The sequence below is a fragment of the Rhinolophus ferrumequinum genome, chromosome 12 (genome assembly GCF_004115265.2).
Source record: "Rhinolophus ferrumequinum isolate MPI-CBG mRhiFer1 chromosome 12, mRhiFer1_v1.p, whole genome shotgun sequence".
Lineage (NCBI taxonomy): Eukaryota > Metazoa > Chordata > Mammalia > Chiroptera > Rhinolophidae > Rhinolophus > Rhinolophus ferrumequinum.
The window spans coordinates 55,595,429-55,613,521 of record NC_046295.1 but is presented as its reverse complement, the minus strand read 5'-3'; the positions used below and the strand labels follow the sequence as shown (position 1 = coordinate 55,613,521).

Below are 18,093 nucleotides of genomic sequence, written 5' to 3'. Positions count from 1 at the left end.
TGCAAATATGTATGTGTGAACTCGAATCTGTTTCATTGGTCCGTTTGTCAATCAATACACCAATTTCACAGTGTTTTGATTGCTATAGTTTTATAGTCAGTCTTGAAGTCAGGTGGGATGAGTCCTTCAACTTTGTGCTTCTTTTTCAAGATGGTTTTGGACATTCTAGATTATTTGCAATTCTACATACATTATAGAATCATCGTGTCTATTTCTACCAAAAAGTCTGCTGAGGTTTTGATAGGGATAACATTGAATCTGTAAATCTATTTGAAGAGAATTGATAGCTTTTTTTTTTTTTAAGGAGGGCACAGCGCACAGTGGCCCATGCAGGGATTGAACCAGCAACCTTGGTGTTACTAGCACTACGCTCTAACCAACTGAGCTAACCGGCCACCCAAGAATTGATATCTTAATAATATTGAGACTTACTATTCATAAATATAAGCATATCTCTCAATTTATTCAGGTATTATTAATTTGCCACAGCAACATTTTACAGTTTTCAGTGTACAGGTCTTACATATATGTTTCTTTAAATTTTTCAATTGCAACTGACATTCAATACTATTTTTTATTGGTTTCAGGTGTACAGCATAGTGGTGAGACGTTTATGTAATTTACAAAGTGATCCCTCTAATTAGTCTAGTACCCACCCGACACTATACATAGTTATTACGCATGTATGTGTTAAATGCATCCCTAAGTGTTTCATTTTTGTTATTATGATTGGTATTGTTTCTTTGATTTTGTTTTTTAAATTTTCATTGATAGTCCATTAAAAATATAATCGATTTTATGTATTTACCTTGTAACCCATGACCTTACTAAATTCATTTATTAGTTCTAGAAGGTTTTTTTTCCCTGCATGTGTTTTAGGCTTTTCAGCATACATAATTATGTACTATTTCACAGGATTTTTTAAAGCAATCATACTGCCTTTTTGAAAAAGTGGCCCAATTCTTGTCTTGGGAGCTGACCAATACAATCACAATTTCCTCATCTTTGGGAAAGTCATGGACAATATCCCGCATGGATGAGGGCATGTTGGGTATAGCGAATCAGTAACCAGAAGTCACGGGGAGTCTTAACAAATTTCTCTGATTGAGGAGAATGTAAAAGACCTTGATGAATGCCTCTTGGTATTCCTCCTTAAGAAAGAGGTAGATGAGGTAGGAGAATGAAGGCCAAGAGGAAATCAAGGAGTAAAGGATTCGAAAGGACTGTGGGTTGGGCCAGTCACCCTTAGGAGAGGACTGGCTTCTTGAAGCATGGGTCTGGGCTGTGGCAGAGTCTGTGAAGATATATGCCTTTCGTAATGAATCATTTGTGTAGGCAAATGTTGTCATCAATATCTTCAGGGATTCTTCTGTGCTAAACAGGGCACTGCAGAACTTGTGAGTACTAGTACAGCTTTCTTTTCTGCTTCCTCGGTTCATTAGTTGAAAGGATAGCTTGGAAGAAATAGGGTTATCTGGGAAGTATTCCCTGCCTAAGTTTTCCACACCTATCTGACTGTGGAATTTAGATTTGGAGATCAAGATATTAGAAACTGAAATTATGATCTCTTAGTTTGAGATAAAGTTGCCACGGCATCTTTAAAAGAGCAAGAGTGTTGGAGTTAGGCAAACCAGGGTTCAAATCTCAGCTCTGAAGGCCGTTCTCCATTTCCCCCAGACCTATATCCCATCCTTCTGCACCTGCTCTGTGTTCTAGAAGGCTGATCTAAGGTTTACTCTCTTGCTTCTTGCTGGGATTAGCCAATGTGAGGTAGTGGCAGGTAATCAGAGGGTGGCAAGTGAGGTCGGGATGTTTCTTTTCCCAGCTCTCGCTCTCTGCTGGGCTACAGTTTGGCCATGGCTGCTCCTGACAGATGTTCCTCTCCTACAGCTTTCTCTCCAGGCTCTAGTATCCACTGGCCCTTCTTGCCCCTTCATAGTAAAAAGCTACCTGCTATTTCTATCCATGGGTTGCTTTATCACTCCTTACAAGTTTTCTATAATGCTGCTCATAGTTAAAATGCTCCCTTCACTAAACTTGCTTCAATCATCTCTTTTGAGGATGTCGTCTGGGCCCTGTTAGACCAGCCCATCCACTTAATACCTTGGGAACTTTGAGCAAGTTATTCAGGCTCTTCAATCTCAGTTTTTTCATCTATAAAGTGGGGATGAAAATATCCCATGCAAAGTTAAGAGATAATACTGCATACATAAATAGCCCATAGTACCATGTTTCCTCGAAAATAAGACCTAGCCGGACCATCAGCTCTAATGTGTCTTTTGGAGCAAAAATTAATAGAAGACCCAGTATTATATTATATATATTATATTATATTATATTATATTATATTATATTATATTATCCCGGGTATTATATTATATTATATCGGGTATTATATTATATTATATTATATAAGACCGGGTCTTATATTAAAATAAGACTGGGTCTTATATTAATTTTTGCTCCAAAAGATGCATTAGAGCTGATTGTCTGGCCAGGTCTTATTTTCGGGGAAACACAGTAAGTACCCAGTAAGTGGTACCTGTCATCATCATTATTAGAACTATTATCACATGAGGACTGGCAAGCTCATGGTGTTTTCAGTGATGATTCAGATAAAATTGTAGAACTGGTTACTGCTTATCCAGAAGCATAAGACTGAGGGGAGAAGCTCAGGGACTGAAAGGTGAAAACTAGGCAAGGGTTAGAAAGACTTATTAGTTCCATGAAATAGAATAATTTTGATATTTTAATACAAGAAGGGATATATAGCTTTAGGGGTCTCAGAAACTTGAAGGGAGGATCCTCATGTTGAAATATGACAATGGAGGTGTTCACCTTGTTAGAAAGGAAACATGAAAACATGTTTTCAGAAGAAGAGGTATGGTGGTGCTACATATACAAAACAAATACTTGAATACAGATGCATTGAGCTGTGAGTCAAATCTTGAGAAAGGCAAATGTGTAAAAGAAAAGAAACGATTATGGACATGGGGGTCTTCTGAAGATAACCCAGCCAAATGGAAGAAATGTATCCCTGACCCAGATCACAGGTCTGGTAAGGAAGCAGGGTATGTAGGTGCATCTTGATTGTCCCCAGGCTTTTATGCCATCACTTGATGCCCACTGCTGTTCTGGCTAGCTGGTCTTTCCCTCCTTCACATCTCGGTCTCTTAGAGATGCACAATCAGTTTTGGTGGAAAGCTCTTTTAGTTGACTCGCTGCTCCCATCTTTCCAGGATACACATATCTGTCTGGATGGAGGGGTCAGAGTGGGTTCAAATAAAAGTTCTCCATCTTGGTACTTGGGGCCTCTTTCCCCACAGACCTTCAGACTTTATCACTGAGTCTGACTAGTCACGCAAGGCTTCTCTTCTTTTGAAGTAAATTATCTCCAAGTGGTTCTGCAAGTCCTCTTGCAATTTACTTTCTATTGAGCGCCCCTACCTCACTTACTCTGACTTGCCATGAGTATCTGTTTAAGTTCTTTTCCCAGGAGGCTCTTCAACTCCCATATAATTCAAAGGACAAAGCTAGAAACCACAGAGTCAGAGCTAAGCAAATCTCAGATTCCATCCAGCTTCTAATAAATCCTTCCTTGCCCCACAATTTTTTCCTCCCAGCAGGTAGATGAAGTGATGAGACCCTTTCCTGTACTTAATTTTGAATGAAAAGGAGAGAAACCTGAAAGAAATTGTGTTAGCCATTGGAAAAAAAAGATCCAGAGAAGAGATTCAGCTAGCTTGAAATTCTAAAGTGGTAGATGGATTGGGATTGGGAAAGTCCCTGTGTGGACACTTTGTCTGTGAAGCTGCATGCAATCCTGATGAAGGAGAAACAGAGCGGTCTCTGAATAGAAAGACTCCTCCACTGTATGTGAGTCGACATCTTCAAAGGACATGACCAGAAACCAAGGAATGAATATAAAGAATGATGAAGATTTGTGCAAGTGATGTCAGAAAGGCAAAAGCTCAGGATAAACTGTGACTTGTGGACAATGTTCAGAACATCAGAAAAGACAAAATTCTGTTTGGAGCAAGCTGAAGAGTAAAAAATGGCAAAAGCAAATGCTTTGGGTAAATGGTTTCAAAGCCACTCAGAAACCCTTGGCCTTCATTTCCTCTGCCAAGGAGAATGACTTTATGAATAGAAAGGGTAGAACAAATGGGAGCATCAAGAAAATTATCGAAGGCCAAACTGCTGAGCAGACTCTGAGTGAGCACAAAGCTTCACATCTCCTACCCAGGAACATTGTATTAGAATGGCGAGACCTTGCAAATGATATTACGGGGCCACTTTTGGTTATCTCGGAGGTAGCTGTGAAACATGGGTAATGTGTCAGAAGGCTAGAATCAGCTAAGCATAGTTATGATTTTTTAAAAGAGGAAAAAGTGGGTAATGTAGAGGGATTGTAAACTTGGATGGAGACCGGAACACAACTAAAAAGAATCCAGTAGGGTGGATGCAGACCCCAGTGAGCTGCAAAGAGCAGGCTTCCTGGTAAAGGAGCAGCTGTTACTGAGTTCCAGCTGTGTAGCCATGCCCAGAATTGCTAGAACTTCAACATCTTTATGTTACGTGTTATTATTTTCAAATGAGGATACTATTTAAATTTAAAAAAACAAACAAACATTATGTAGGCTGAATTAAACAAGTCTGAAGATAGATAGAGCCAAGAAGCCGTCAGTTTGTGACTGCCATCCATAAAATTGTCATCTTGCAGGTAAGAAGCTAGTACATGTACTAAAAGATCTCTGGGTAAGCACTTTAAAGGACTTGATGGTCCCTGGGAGCTATGGGGTTCACCAAGGACCAACGTACCACACGTTAACCTCTCTCCCTTTCTTTGATTGGCAGAGTGCTGTGGTAGACTTGAGTGGTCTGTTTCCAGAAAGACCCTGATAAGGTGGTTGTGTTCTCCTTGGGGACCAGATACAAAAGTTCAAATGGAATGTCAGGACTTCTAGGTAGACTCTTAGCTAACCAAAACACTGTGCTTAAGGTTGATGGATTAATAAGCCAATACTGACCAATCGGGATGTCTCTCCTCTTGAGTTGCTGACCAATTAGACTTTTAGAGCCCAGAAATGAACTTGAGAATTGGTTTATCATTTGATGTCTGCAGGATGCAGTGAACATATCAACTCCTTGATCTTGGCTTTATATTCTGTAGCCCCAAGGGTCAGCAAACTGAACCAGTTAGTACAACTAAAGTTTTCTTGGCACACCCAGTCTTTTATACATTCATCCTGGCTGCTTTGCTAGACAATGAGAGAGCTGAATAATTGCAACAGACTGTATGTCCTGCAAAGTCTAACACATTTAGTATCTGTCCCTTCACAAAAAAGTTTGCTGACTTTCTGATGTAGCTAAATATATTAGTCATCTTCGTGACCTCATCACACTGATGATTAATACTGGATTTGCCGGTATTAGACTTTTACAGAAGTCTGTATTATATGAATTACTATCAAGTCACATCTGGAATCCCAGATTGAAACAACTGATTTAGTGAATCAAAAAGCAGAGTGTTAAATTTATTGCTGATAAAATTTAGCTTGCTGTTTTATAATTTTTTGTCCAGTGCTTATTGATAATACCTTTGGTTTCGTGTCCAATGTATCCCACTTTTGAGGTGGGCCAACGTGTATCCGCAAGGAGGGGTGAGATTCAGAGACCTGGGCCCAGATGGCAGCTCCGAGTGGGTCAGAAATAGATCTAACCTGAGGGCAAGTTCAACAGGAGGACCCAGGAGAACAGTTAAGGGTCAAGGTCAAAGAAGTCATGTCCATCATAATTGTGATGGACAAAGGCAGAGCAAGAGATCAGGAGGTGAGTGAGTGCAGAAGTAGAACTAAAAGTGAAGTCAACATGAGAGCAAAGCAAGAGAGTTCTGGATGTTGTCTGTTTGGTGAGCAGGGTTTACTTTCTATAGGAGGTAATTAGATTTAGATGAGTTCATGAGGGTGGGGCCCCCATGATAGAATTAGTATCTTTATAAGAAGAAGAAGAGGCCAGAGCTTACTCTCTCTGTGTTGTGAGGACACAGTGAGAAGGTGGCCACCTGCAAACCAGGAGGAGGGACCTCACAAGGAACAGAGCCTGCTGGCGCCTTGATCTTGGACTTGCCCTAGTCTCCAGAACTGCAAGAAATGAATGTCTGTTGCTAAAGCTACCCAGTCTATGGAATTTTGTTACAGCAACCTGAGCTGACCAACATTTGTCATCAACTTTACCTTTTTTAAAAAAAAATTGTGGTAAAAAATACATAGCATAAAATTTATCATCTTAACTGTTTGCACGTACAGTTCAGGAGTGTTGTTCATTCACATTGTTGTGCAGCTGACCTCCAGACCTTTTCCATTGTTCCAAACTGAAACTCCATACCCACTAAACCGCTTCCCATTTCCTCTCTGTTTTACTTTTTAAAACAAGAAAATACCAAAACAGTTAAAGAGAAACACTACCAGATATTTAAGAAGCTGTACTTCAAACACAAAATAAAGAAAAATAGATGAGATTTGGTATATTTTCATGGCTTGCTAATTAGTCTCTTCCACTTATGTCTTTGAAGAGAAAAAGTGTGACTCCTTCTCCCATTTACCTACTTGAGCGTTGAGGGCTTTGGGGACTGGAACCCAGGTTTGTGGCTCTTGGTGGAAGGATCTGTTAGTGGCTTTCACAGCTGGGACCGGCATGCAGAAGAAATTTTGAAGGAGGACGTGTCTATTCTCTGCTGGCATGCCCCACAGGCTTATTTTTAAAGAACCAACTCCTATTGTTGCCTTCCTTCTTGCTACTGAAGAAATTCTCTAGGGTTTTAGAATTCCTTCTCCCTAGAGTTCTCTTTTTTCACATTTCTTCCATACGGGCTGACCAAAGCCCAAAGAGAAGATTAGTGATTACCACATGCTTTCCACATGTTCTAACATGAAACACGGTCATTTTCTTTGCCCTGATGAGAAATGGCTTTCCGATGCCTAAAAAGTTTTGCGATTCTACTGTTTATTTACTAAACAATTTTTCCATATATGTAACTCCCCTGTAGATTTTAGTTGTTGTTTCATTTTGTTTTTTAATAACAGATTACTATTTGAAAGTTCCAGGAGTTATTAATCTTTACACCATGCAACTTTTAAAAATAGAAATATCTTTATATTTTCTGAAGATACATGATTGTTGTAAAAAACATTCAAAGGTTAAAATAAAAATGAAAGTCTTACCGCATTCGCATCCTAGGAGATTACACTTTATGTCTTAAAAAAGGAAACAAACATTTACACAGAATTCATCAAGAGCTTTCACATATCAGTTCAATAGAATGTCTTTACCATATCCATGAGCTGCTGTAGAATATGTGACGCTGTTGATGAAGTTGTGTGGTTAAGGGCCAAGATTCCAGAATCAGAGAGACCAGGGCTTGACTGCTATCTCTACTTACTGTGTACGTTGGAGCAATTTACTTTATTTATCTAAACCTCAGTTTCCTCATCTTCAATGTAGGGATAATAATAATCTTCAACATAGGAATACCTACTCATGGACGTGTGGCATGAGGTGACATAGAACATCTGAAGCTCCTAGCATTCATGCCTGGGATATAGTAGACGCTCAGGAATGGCAGTATCATAATTACAACTCTATTAGTTTTTTAATTCTTTATTGTGGTAGCATACACATACCACAAAATCTACTATCTTAACAATTTTCAAGTGTCCGGTTCAGTAGTATTAAGAACGTTCATGGGGGTGGCCAGTTAGCTCAGTTGGTTAGAGTGTGGTGTTGATAACAAGGCCCCTCATGTGCCACTGTGAGTTGTGCCCTCCTTAAAAAAAAAAAACATTCACATTGTTGTGTAACCATCATCATCACCATCCATCACTATATTCATTATTTATATGGCTTTAATACCCTGTCCTGGGCGGCATTAATTTACCTCTCTCCTATGTAAGACTTTGTCAGAATAGATTCCTTCCTAGTGTCTCAAAAACCTTTTGAAATCTGGTCAGATCTGTTTGTGGTTAGATTTTACAAAACTCCATTTTGTGAAAGAGTGAAGGCGTCTAGTGTTATCTAGTGTTCATAGATGTAGAGGCAGGGGCCAAACCAAACTGTGCAGCGACTCTAGGGTAAAATTAATTCCCAGACGCCCTTGCTGACACTTTGCAGTGTCTTCCTCAGCAGATGTTCCTGACTGCTGCCGGCCTAGGCTCTGCTAATGGAGGTTTATAAAGGCCTTCACAATTCCTATGGTAACCTAGGAGAAAGGCTGTTGCCATGGGGACTAGTCAAGCCTATGTAAACCTTCCATCTTCATCAGACAGATGAGAACGATGTAAGAATGAATCCTTTACTAGTTCACCTTCTGAAATTGCTAACAATTATCTCTGTTTTTGGAAAAGGATTCATCATTTCTTTCAGGTGGAAACTCATTCACGTTTTCAGCTTTAAATAAGGATTATTCAAAAAGCTTGCTTGATGATCTTGTCAACCAAAGTCACCCAGAGAATGAAACGGCTGGTGATAAAATCACTTCCAAATTTCTACACCAGCCACTAAATAACATTTATCACAAGCAGGTGAACTTCATGTTGTTTTAAAAGAATAACATGTTTCTTTATAATGTATTAACCCTACGCATGTGTCTATTCATAGGCTTTGACATTGTTTTGCAGTTGACTGTAGAGGAATCTGAGCCCCTGGAAGGCAGGACCTCTGTTTTATTTACCTCCATATCCCTAGCATATAGTCCATTGTGTTGCAATATTAGTGAAGGAATGAATCCATGAATCCAATGTACATCCTCATGCAGATGATGGCAGGAATGGGGGTACTGTGCTCAAGTGTGTAATAAGCAGAAGCTACCTCTAAGACATTTATTCAATTATTGAAAGACAGTTTGTTAACGCCTACCAGCTTCGTTCATTCAGTGATGGCACAATTCCTGCTTTCAATTCACAGAGTTAGTCCTTAGGTACATAACAGCACTGAGCAGGACAAGGTCCGCATCTTCCTGGAGCTCCTGACCTGAAGGCAGAGACAGACATATACCCCTGTCAGGGTAATATGAAATTGGTATTGGAGTAGAAGCGTAGCCACCAAAACCATATTTAGTTCTGACTAGGACTTTAAGAGAGAGAAGATGAAGTTTGAGCTGCGCCTTGATGGATGAATAGGAGCTCTACAGGCAGATGAGGCCGGTGAAAGGTGGTTGTATAAGAGGAAGAGAAGATGAGGCATTTAAGGCAGCAGGAAGAACATATGTCAAAGAACATAGTACACTGAGGGAATGGTGGCTGAAATATAGGTTTTCTGAGGGCTGAGGCAAAAGGCTGAATTGTGGCCAGAGTATTGTCAGTCTAATATGCGATTCTTACCCACAATTTCCTCCTTGGCAAGTGGTACCTGGAGCCTGGGCCTGGTATGGGGTTCTGGCAGCAAGGGCTGGGTGAGGGCCCACCCTCAGATGTGGAATGAAGAGGGAGAGGGTCCACAGTGTGCTTCCAGGCTGTGAAGGCAAGACCAGGCCCAGAACTACAGCACGGGGAGGCTCGCCAGTCAAAAGGTCAGGCGGCGAGGCAGGACCAGACCTGCCTTTGGGACAGCCAAAGGGAGTGGCAGGGTTGGGAAAGATAGCCAGGAGGTTGGGGCTGACGTCTAGAACTTGATCTCTTTCAGAGGGTGTTTGTGCCCCTGGCTGGGGGAGGGTAGCCAGGATTGGGACAACACTAAGGAATGTAATGATTTTTTTTTTTTTTTTGAAGCAGAGATAAGACATATCCACAGAAACCAGATCTGTGTTTTACAGACATCCATCTAATGCAGGGGCATGAGTTGCATTTAGTGGTTGTGCCACTTTAGTCTGGAACAGTTCTTTAGTCTTTCCTTACCTTTCATGACAGTGACGTTTTTGACGAGTATGGTCCCATTACTTTGTAGAATGTCTCTCAATTTGTATTTGTCTAATATTTCCTAATGATTGGATTCAGGTTATACATATTGTTCAGAAAAACCACAGAAGTGATGACATGATCTCCTCAGTGCATCATATCAGGTGGCATGTGATGATGATTTGTCCCATTTCTGGTGATTTGTCACTAGGTTAAGTTTTGTCACTAGGTTAAGATGGTGTCTGCTAGGTTTTCCACTCTAAGATTAATGAATAACTATTTTCTACTTTTCAATGAATAAGTATTTTGTATTTACTAATTGATAAGTATTTTATGGAATGATACTTTGGGACTATATAAATATCCTGTTCCCCATCAAACTTTCACCCATTTATTTTTAGCGTCCATTGATGATTTTTCTTGAGTCAATTATTACTGTGACAGTTACCAAATAACAATTCCCTAATTTTGTCATTCATTCTACACTTATTAGATGGTATTTTGTTTTAAGGTATAACTTTCCCTTCTCTCCCATTTATTTTTTACTCATTTATTCATTTTTGTTGATATTGATTCATAGACTGTAATTTTATTCAGTGGATTATAATCTATGATTGTCACTGCCTATTCTGGTGCTCAGATGTTCCCTGATTTGTCCAAGTATGAGTATGGGTGTTTGGGAGAACAGAGACAGGTAGAAGGAAGGAACCCTTTCAATCTGGCCCTGTATACTTTTGACATGTTCCCAAGATTTTTTTTAGCACTTTCTTACTTTTTAAAACCACAAGATGTTTCTGGTTCTTTCATTGTCCCAGCCCTGAAATTCTCCGTCTTTCAAATGGGCTCTGATTTTTTTTTTTTTTTTAGAAGAGAACAATATTTTAGAAACCAAGATCTGAGCACTAGTAGGACCATTGCTATTTCTATATCATGGATTCTAGGCCCTTTAGGAAATATAGCCATGTCCACACCTCCATACATCCACATAAATTATGTTTACCTATTTTAAAAGCCATGAATTCACATGGATATGTCCAACACCCCTTTCTGTATTTGAAAGTCCTTTCTCAGACAATGAGACATCTGGACCCCATTATCCTCAATAAATTTGCTTATTTAATCAACTCACCTCTGTGTAACCAATACTGGCACATATGGTATCTTTGTATGAAACGAGGTATCTTTATCCCTCTTCTGAATAAATTTACCCCGCGCCAAAGGTATGTCTTTTTGAGAGAGAGGCTAGATTTCGGGCCCCACTCACCCCTCAGCTGGTTGCCTCTGTGCACTGAACTACATTCAAAACGTGCAGCACTCCTGTTAGTTTCAGAGTCTGTGCTCTTGACAGCCCATAATTCTTCTTTTAGCATAATTAAAATTTATGTGTGACACTGATAGAAATGGCGCAAATAAAAAGTAATTTGGGTCCAATAACCATTTCATTTTATTTTTGCCACACTAATCTTGTGTGTGGTTTCATTTTCTTTTAATGTTTAAGAGTTTATTTGAGCAAAAATCTGTTTGTATCAAGCAGCGATAGAAATGGTTAGAAGTACTCTCTTTGATGTGTGGTTTCTTCAAAGTTAATCGTATTCTCAGGAATAGGGAGTTCAAGGAAAATTTGGATGTGTTATCCTGCTCTGCTAAGGCCTGCTACTACTGCAGCTGGCGCATGGCCTGCCTTTGGGCTCAGAAAAGATAAAATTAGAGGAAAAGCTCTGAAGGATAAGAGGTGTAACAAGATTAGGAAGATGTTACATAGAAAGACAGAGAGAGAGGGAGCGCTAAACTAAATACACCAGTTTAAGAATATATAGAAGGAAGTTGAGAGGCCCCTGATTGGCCTAGAAAGAATCACATATCATGGATGGCATATAGGTGCCTGACCACTGCAGTGTACACCTGAAGCTGAAGCTGTAATGATGAATGTCAACTATAATTTAATTATATATATATGGTCACAGGATGTGGAGTACAGCATAAGGAATAGAGTCAATGGAAATGTAACACCTATATACAATATCAGAAGGGTAGTAGATTGGGGGCGGGGGGTTATTACTTTGTGAGGGGTATAAACTATTACATTGTTTTGTACACCTGAAACTAATAATAATAAAGAAAGAAAAGAAAAGAAAGAATTGTGTAATCCAATTGGGTATCATTATTCCTTAATATACTTCTTTCCTAATTTCTAATAAGCACTCAAATCGGGAGAAGAAATTTTTATGGTCCAATTTTAATGTCCATTGCCTTCGTAAAATCTTGCGTAATGTTAACTATTGCGTTCTGAGCCCAAAATCTTGGCAGAAATTTGCGTTCAGGTGACAGGAACCTGAGCCAGAGTGAAGAGGAAGAAAAGGGTCAGCTAGAATTAGAGAGGTCACAGCGACAACAACAATAATAGCTAGTATGTATTGAGCCCTTACTATGTGCCAATCACTTTTCTCTACGCTTTCCATATGTTCACTCATTTGAGTTCCCAGCTGCACTATAAGTAAGGTATTATTACTCTCATCCCTGGTGTATAAATGAGGTAATAGACTCAGTAAGCTGAGTAACTTGCTCAGGGTCAGACGGTTATTGAGTGGTCACATGATCATTCTAGAACCAGGAAACAAACCCAAGTAGTTTAACCCCGGGGCCTTAATCAGTGTACCATGCTGCCTCTGACAGTGGGAAGGGAAACTGACGTCTCCCAGTAGTCACCTTTCCTCCAGAAATTCTTGATTGTCTAGAAGCAAATTTGGCTTTCAGAGGCAGTCCAAACATGAGTCGTGGTGTTTGGAGGACCAGAGGCAGATAGGTTATGGGAAGTATTTGCAATGACAGAACCAGGGCTAGACTGACACATGTGAGAACCTTTGCAAAGGAGAATCTCTAAGTATTTTTTAAATATTTTAGTAAGTTTGGAGAGAAACTGATTTCCTTATAATACAAATAGTGTGCCTCTTTCTTTGTGTTAAATAAATAAAGGATTTATCATGTTTACTCAGTGTATCATAACACCACTTTATTTAGAATTGTGACTTTTTTTTAGAATCAGATAGCTTTTGGGGAGGTCTATTAAAGGATTTAAAATTTAAATAATCAAATTAATCACTTGTTCCCCGTGAACGACACTACACTATGTATTATTCGGTTTTAGAATACTAGCTCACGTCTCAGAATTGGTGGTGCATCCAGTGGTTGTACTGTACACTTTGCGTATGAAAAGAAATAAAATGCTCACCTTGGATTGGTTAGTGCCAGCTAAGACAATATTTAAAATTTCTATTCCAATGTACTGTCTATGTTGCTTTGGGCAGGTCCCATTTATATTTTGCCAGTTATGTAAAGGAGTTACATGGGAACCCAAGTTAGCTGGCACCATATTCCTATTTATTCCAGTAATGTTTTATCATCCCTTACAGATTGGTATCCCATTCTAGAGCTAGAACAGGTGATAGCAGGCTGTAAGGAGCATCCACATTAATCTCTTCTAACAGACTCATGAAAGTTTAAATCCTTTCCTTAAAAATGATGAGTAGGCTGGGTGACCTTGGTGGCTATGGTGAGCAGTGAAGTGGGAACACTGGGTAAGAGTTTGAACTGGTTGACATGTTATGTCTCTCCTAACAGTTAGAGTCTGTGAGTCTATGACTTTGTGTATGGATGCTCCAGGACCAGAAGAAAAAACCTCAAGGAAAGTTCTAAGCCTAGCTCAGTTTATGAAGTACAATGATCATGTGATGGACCTAGAGATAAGTTAGGTAGCTCCATCTTCATGGAGGTCGCAAGCTATTTGGTAAATAGGTGGGTACCACAGAAAAAGTAGGGGAAGGAATGACTTCCCACAGAGTTGATCTGGAAAGAAGGTGCCCTGTAATTCCTCTTGAGACTTATCTTCATCTAGCCATCATCTTCATCATGATCATAATAATCCCCATCACCATCACCACCACCCCCATCATGAAAAGAATTGGCAATTTTTGAGACTTCTAATGTACTAGTTTCTACTTAAACCTCTGCCTGCGATTTCTTTCAGATATATATTTTTTAAATGTTTATTTATAAATTGTCCAACATATATGTGTTGGAAGTGGGTAGAAGAATCATCACAATCACCCTGTGAGGGAAGTGCCATTAATACTTCAAATTTACAGATGAGGAAACTGAGGCATACAGAGGTTAAGCCTCTGGCCCAAGATCATTCAGTTATGAATAAAGGAGCTAGGATGCAAACCCAGGCAGCACTGGTGTCATGTTCATGTTTTAACCACTACACTGTATAGCCTTTCCATGTGTGAATCTATGCCTAGAATATAGTGGCTCTTGATAATTATTTGTTGAACGGTTAAATGAAAAGAATGAATGATCACTCTGTGCTGCATCATCTGCTACTTGTCTGTCCTCTAGCAGGTTCTTAGCTCCTTGATACGAACAATGTCTTCTTCAACATTTTTCTTTAAAATTAAAGTTTATTGGGGTGACAGTAAAGTTACATAGATTTCAGGTATACAGTCCTGTAACATATCATCTATATACCACATTGTGTGTTCACCACCCATCCCAGTTAGAATGGCCATCATCAACAAGACAAACAATAATAAGTGCTGGAGAGACTATGGAGAAAAAGGAACCCTCATACACTGTCGGTGGGAATGCAGACTGGTGCAGCTGCTATGGAAGCGGTGTGGAGCTTCTTCAACTTTATAGTGCCCAGAACAGGGCTTACATGGAGTACTTGCTCAGTAAAATGTCGAACACTGGAATGAATGAACTGCCAGATGGTTCCTAGAATGACAATGCTTCTCAACTTTAGTGGGCATGAGAGTCACCGGGGAGGCTGGGAGAATGAAGACTCAGGTCTTGGCATCTTCATTTTTAGCAGCCCCCACAGGTGGGCTGTGCTTCTCCCTCTGGCCATACTGGGTAGGGGCTGTCAGTGAATAGCTGAGAGCCACAGAGCACCAGGGGTTGCTGGTAGATCACTGAGGTCTTGACAGTTTGGGAGCTTTGAAGCCTCATTTTAGAGAAAACCCTTGAAAATCAGCAAGAAGTGATTTACTCCCCAGGGAACCCCAGGAGATTACCTTCGATATATTAAGTGGCTCAGACTCAAGGTCATCATCTCAGATTTGATGTTCCACAGATTGTTTTAAAGGGCTACATTCTGCCATCTAACATTGCTGAGTGAGGCACATTCCAGTTCCTGTTATAATTGATGGTTTGAAGAGCTGCATTAATTTTCGGAAGTCTTAGTGTAGGCATTTACATGAAAACGGTTTAGATACCAGAAGTTAAGAAAGTGGAAGGTCTATTTAATAATAATAATTAATAATAATAATAATAATTTAAAAACTGGGTAAAGAACCTTCCTCTTAAATGGTTCCCAGTGTTATCATATGTTAAATGAGAAGATTGGATTAGATGATCTCTGAAGACCCTTCCATAATATTTGTAATAATATCTATCATTTATTGCGTGCATACTGTGTGCCAAGAACTGTTTTGGGACTCTGCCTTTATTGTTGCTAGTAGCTAATTCTCAGAATAATGTGACAATATAGTCATTACGTTCCCAAAGAGAGTGTTATTTATTCATTTATTTAATATCTATTGCTAGCCCAGCGCCAGGCACTGGACCATAAGTTGTCCAATATCACAAAGCTACCAGGTAGTAGGACGGGACTCAACCTCAATCATGTTAAACTGATGTCTGAGCTCTTTCTCCTCCTTCCTTTCACATATTTCTTCTATAGGGAGAGATGTATTTATTTTTTCAGAGTAAGAGAAGATGCTGATAAAGTGCATCATTAAAATAAGCAATGAATGGAAAATTGGAGAAGTATTAAGGATCAGGCTGGTCTATGCAAAAAAAAATAATATTTCTGGGCCTTTGACAACTATACATGCAACTGAATTCATAAATAGCAAATACTTGAGCTGGTCCCTTCTTGCATCAGTAGTCTGTACAATAACGGTGGAGAATGGTTTCAAGAGGGGCAGAAGGCCATCTAGGAGTGTGGAGATTGATTCAAGGAGACATAGGAGAGAGGCAGCAGCAGGTGGATGGGAGGAAAGGACACCAGATACCCAGGTCCTAGTCCTGGCTCTGCCTCTGACTCCCTGTGTGACTTGGGGCAGGTCTTCCTTTGTCAGGGTCACAGTTTCCCCATATGTTAAATGAAGGGTTAGACCATGAGAGCTCGGGGACCTGTGAGCAGCTTGGAGAGCAGGAAGGGATAAGGAGAGCCATGAAAGAGCTCTGCTATAGGACTTAAGAAACGTCACCTGCCTCTCATACCACTTATGAAAATTGGACGTTCATAGTAAGATGCTGTGTGATATACAAAATTCTCTCAACTATTTTTCACACTTCAGAACAAGTGAAGGTAGTAGGTACATTAGGTGTCTGTATTCCTATTTTAAAGATGAGGAAAACTGAGGTTTGCAGCAGGGTGTCCTGACTACAAACACAGTGTTATTTCCACAATGGCAACTGCCTCTTGGCTCAGCGCCAGCTCATCCTGGGAGTAGAGACAAGTTCCTGGGCTCCATGTCACCCAACACAATGCCACACACTGGGCATGATCTGTGTGTGAGTAGCTCTTGGTGGTGGATTATTCAGGCCTTGGAGAGGAAAGAGAAACTACTGAACAGGGTGTAATTCAGCCAACACATATTTATGCAGCACGTACGACCATGTGCCAGGCATTGCCCTAGGCTCTGTGGGCTCAGCAGTGACCAAAACAGAAACAGTCACTGTCCGCATGGAGCTCAGAGTCTCTCAGGAAGACCTGCGCTTAACCACTGAGTACCAAAGGTTAATGGAACAAGCACAGGTGTGAGATAGGCTGCAGAGGGGAGATTCCAGATGCGTGGGGTGGGAAGGGTGCAGCGGTTCCCTGACACTGGGGGGAGCCAGGGAGGGCTTCCCCGAGGATGTGAGGCTGCAGCTGAGACCTGTCAGAAGAAAGGAGATGGAGCTGGTACTGGCACTGAGGGTGGACCCAAGGGTTATGGGAGAGCTGGGAAGAAGACCAAAACAAAGATCTTGTTTTACTTCCTTTGTTATAACTTGAACTTCCTCAAAGGGCACCTTGAGAAAAAGAGAAAATGGTTTTAGGAGCTGTTACGTTTTGCCTCCTTAAACTCAAGACTGAGCTGAGTGGAGGAAGATTTAATGTGAAGCTTTTAATGCACAGTAGGTGAATGAATTAATGAACACATAGTGCATTGAATATAAGAGGCATTTAATGTAAAAGGGAAGGCTCCCGAATCTTCCAGGCCTTTGACTGGACACCAGGCCTTTGTTTGCACCTGTGAGGCACATCAGCTTGCTTGGCCCTCAGAGATTTAGGAACTGGACTTTCCCTCCCCTGAGAAGCCTGAGCGCGTATCCGAGAGATGGGCGCACGAGTGGGCTATGTGTTGGGTGAGTAAGCAGCAGCTCCCCTGCCCTTCTTTTCCCTCCCTGCTGCCCCCCTACCTAGTCTTCTCACAGCTGTGAAGTCTACTCCCTACCCCTCCTTTTAGTCCTGTTCAAGGCCGTCCTGGGAGATCATGGTGTAGGGCAGATACTAGAAGTATAATCTGAACAATCTTACTTGGCTCTTTTCTTTATTAACTCCATGGTCACAGTTTCCTTACCTGTAACAGGTAACACCTTCTTCATAAAATTCATCTTTTGAATTTTCCAGTTTTTGCATTTTATAGGTGCAGCAACAAGCCTCAGAAAATTAGGTGATGTGTGCAAAGTTATGCAGCTAGTCACAACAACCAGGAATGCAGCCCAGGCCTTCTGTCTCTAAGCCCAGTGCTCTTCCCACTAGCAAAGCTTCAACCTACGTGCCATGGCTTATTAATGTGCCACCAATGGGTCCTTAGTATGCCCAAAGGTTGACCCCCTCATGTGACCACGTAAGGCTTGGGCTACAAGAAAAAAAAGGTTCGGAAGCCCTGCATACAGAGCACTATGGTGAAAAACAAAAACAAAAAGCTTCAGGTGTGCTCGTTTTGTGACATCACTGGCTGTAGCTTTAAATTTTGTTATTGTTTTTCTGTCAAGTCATTGGCTGGAAGCAGCATTCTGTATTAGAACCTTGGCCTTGGAGTGTCCCCTGCTTTGTATGTTAAATGACACAGACTGGGTCTGTGTATGGTCAGGGCTCCACTTCCCTTTGTGCTGGTCCACTGAAGGCCAGCCGTCCCTGATCTCAACC

The 18,093-nt window shown here is 40.6% G+C and overlaps 1 non-coding gene across 1 annotated transcript; it reads right to left on the bottom strand.

Moving 5' to 3' along the window:
- Positions 1-321: 321 nt before the first annotated feature.
- On the bottom strand, positions 322-395 carry TRNAT-AGU (transfer RNA threonine (anticodon AGU)). Its single transcript has one exon. It is a non-coding gene; the product is annotated as a tRNA-Thr (tRNA).
- Between the last annotated feature and the right edge of the window lie 17,698 nt (positions 396-18,093).